The sequence below is a fragment of the Hylaeus anthracinus genome, unplaced genomic scaffold, assembly GCF_026225885.1.
Source record: "Hylaeus anthracinus isolate JK02 unplaced genomic scaffold, UHH_iyHylAnth1.0_haploid 2, whole genome shotgun sequence".
Lineage (NCBI taxonomy): Eukaryota > Metazoa > Arthropoda > Insecta > Hymenoptera > Colletidae > Hylaeus > Hylaeus anthracinus.
In genome coordinates, this window is record NW_026534838.1 from 3,583,040 (window position 1) to 3,586,888 (window position 3,849).

A 3,849-nucleotide genomic window follows, 5' to 3' on the forward strand; every position below is an offset into this window, starting at 1 on the left:
TATGTAAGGTAACGGAGGGAAATTAAAGGGAAATATACCAGGAAATGAACGGAAACTAGAGAGAAGTATACCAGGAAATGGGAGGGAGTTAAAGGGAAATGTGTAAGGAAATGGAGGGAAATTAATAGGAGATATACTAGGAAATGGAGGGAAACTGGGAAATGTGTAAGGAAATGGAGGGAAATTAATGGGAGATATACCAGGAAATGGAGGGAAACTAAAGGGAAACGTGTAAGCATATGAAGGGAATCGAAGGGGAAATGTACCAGGAAACGGAGGGGAAGTAGAGGAGAAATGTGTAAGAAAATGAAGAGAAATTAAAGGGAAGTGTACCAGGAAATGGAGGGAAACTAAAGGGAAATGTGTAAGGAAACGAAGGGAAATTATAGAGAAATGAGCAAGGAATTGAAGGGAAATTATAGGGAAATGTGCAAGGAAATGGAGGGAAATTAAAGGGAAAATTTGTACGATGCTGTATATTACGTCAGTCTTCGTGAGTTATTAGGGGATGTTAAAATATGTTAGAAGGCGTTAAGAGTTGTTAATTGATACGTTCCGGATTTCCTCCGTGCCATCTCTTCGCATATCATGTTCTCCCGGTACCAAAATGTGCCCCTTTTATGCGGCAACCTATGTTACCAGTCTTGTCGGTTCGGTTGTCAACAATTAGAGGCATCTTTTCGCGCCTAGTGTCTAGCAATCCGCCCTGTGGTTTGTAGCTTCGGTTGCCAACGATCAGGGGCACGTTTCCGCGCCTAGTAGTTGGCAACCCGCGGTGCAAGCTATAGTTGAACTCGATTTGCAACGTTGTTTGCATTCTTGGAGGCGGTCACAGTATTACAGAAGGTGTTAGGTTGTGTTGGAGGACTTAGGTGAGGTGTTGGGTGTCGTGTCAAACATAACACATTTGAGTTGAAATCTTGCCGATGATACACAACTTCAAGATTATTCTTAATTCTTCATAAATGTATGTTGTTTTATATTTGTGCCCTCACGATCTGCATTTGTATTTGAATAAATAAAATATTGTGTACTTAGGTAGAGTATTATTATTTTATCGTATTCAGTAGTGAAATTGTAATATCGTTAGTTAGAAAATTATGTTTCGATCTATACATTCTGTAAGGACGTTTCGAGCATACTGGTTGCGCCATCTACGGTTGAAAACGTAGAACAATTTGTCTACCCACTTGGATACTTTATAGTAGATGGCGCCACGTACTTTATCCATTAAAAAATAGAAAATTTAATTTAGATTATTCGCCACTTCGAACGAATTTAATTTTAATCAAAAGTATAACATAATGTAATAGTTAACGATAAAATTAATACCGCTAAGAACTACTACGTATCCGCGTTCCGGCAAACGTGCCCGATACAGCGTAAAAATAACTCGTAACAATGCACGTTAAATACTTAAATAAAACTTTTAAAGATGTAACTTTCGCGTATGTAAATCAATGCTTTCCAAATAACATAAACGATATTCTCTCTGTAGATTTCAACGTATTATTAAACATCCAAGTGTTTCGCGACCGTACTTTTAACATTACGAAACTATTTACACCCGAACTTTAATTACGTTTCTTTGAGTCAGAATGAACGACGAGTTCGAATATCATTTTTTTATTAACGTTTTGTCAGTTACAATTTTGATTACATACATATAATGTGGATTCTTCTTTAAACACATGTCGCTATGATACAAATGACGAGGATAAAAATTTGGAGTGCGTAAAAATGTAATTAGATGACAATTCTTTTTTTTTTTTTGTTTGTTTGTCTGTTTGTTCGCTTCATCTTGTCTCTTCTTTATTACTTCATTGGTCATGGCGATGGGCCAACTTAGAATGTATATTAATATAATATACCGAGCTGGCCCATGTCCACTGGGGGGGGGGGGGGGGGGGGTATTTGGAATTAATCCCTCGATCGCGTTTTATTATTTCATTTTTTTTTTTTTTTTTAATCGTCCCTAATTCGCTAATATTTTCATTTCGCTTCCCCATTTTTTGTTCTTTTTATACACTATATCGGTGCATATTCGTCGCTCAAGACTGGTCCAGTAATTAGCGATCGACCGACGCGCTGATCGAGAATCTCGAGTATCTTTCGCACCGACCGTACAGGCACGGATTTAGTGCCAAATTCAAAGGACCAGCGTATTTACAAACGAACGAAAACGGCTTCGTCCGACTGTCGCCCTTCCCTTTCGTTTCGTTTCCGCGTCGTTCAACCCTTCGTCTCTCCATTAGCGAGAAAACCACGTTTCGTCTATGAATAAATTTCTGTTCTCATCTGTTAACGTTCACCGTTAATATTGCTATCATTCGGCGTTTGTTTATAGCGTTGTCGACCGATGAAAAGTAACATCAAATAAAACGTTAAAGGCGAGTAAAAGGTGGGGCGGTGTTCGACTATTTTTATTCGAATTATGTCGGGATTTATACCAAAGCAGTTCGATCTTATTGATTCATTTTACTTTATAATTCGGGGCCTTCGTTTCGAGAGGCGTCTTCTAAAGCGTAATTCGTATTATTGGGAACAGAATAGAAAGGCTCAGTTAAAACGGGTTGGGGTCGAGTACATATAAATAAGAAATAATTTCTTCTTTTTTTAAAGAATTAAAAGTTTGAAGACGCGAGGGGTTGAAATGTGTTCGACCAGCTGTTTCAACGACGAACGAACGCGACGCGTTTGTCGAGGGATTTTGAAAAATTGCCAACCGAGACGGACGCGTCACGCTCCATTCGAGAAGGAACGGGGACCAGAGATGAGCAAAATTCACGCCTAGATACGAATCTCGAATAAAATATACCTGATCGTTTATTTATTATCCGTCGAATAAAAAGAAAAATTCCAATTATAAGATCAACTCTTAGAGGTAGACGATATAAAATAAAAATAAAATACTAGTGCGTCTTGGATTGTAAAAGTTACAATTTTCACTTATCGACAGGACCGTATTAACGTAGGGGCGCAGCTGGGCACTTGCCTAGGGGTCCCATGCTAATCTATGAAACGTTCATCTCACGCGTGGATCAAGTACACTTTTTACTTATGATTATTTACTGATTTCGGTACAGTGATTAAACGGGAGTCAGACGCGCACGTAGGTCCATTTTTGTTCTATTTCATTATCGATATCTCTATGGTCCAGAAGGTGGACCAGTTTTTAATCAACCTAGCCCCAAAGAGTTAACTGAACTTATCAATAGATTTTAGAACACGAAAGAAATTTAACGAAGAAAGATGAAATTAATCGTTGTATCGACTATAAATCGTTGTGCGTTGATTCGATTAAATTGTTATTTAAATTCTGCTCATCTCTGAGAGAAATAAAGAATCTCGGCTCTGTTTCGAAGAGCTCCGTGACGAGAGCGCGAGGATTACGGTCCTCTGAACTTGGAACGACGATAACTTTTGCTTGTTGCTTGTCAGCAACGAGCACGTTTCTCTTCTCCCTTTCAGCAATGTACACGGTAATGCCGGTTTTATCGACAATTGCTCGAAACGCCTCGTGCAGACCGACGACTGGATACTCGCGAGGAAGAACACAAAGTGTACTCCTATTAGAATTTTAGTATTTCAGGGGAGGACTGCAAAGCATTCGATCTATGGTTATAGTTTATCGAGGTATCCGCTAATCAATTTTTTATTTAGCAATTATCCTTCGAATAATAAAGCACTGCGAATATCATTTTTCGATCCCCTTTTGAAAGTGTATTTTTCAATCTAGCAATAATTATTGCATCGATGATGCTTATTTATTTTTAAAGAAAATTACAAACCGCTAAGAAGGTGGGGCTTTTTTTACCTCGATATCACTTCTTCCGAGTCTTTACTGTA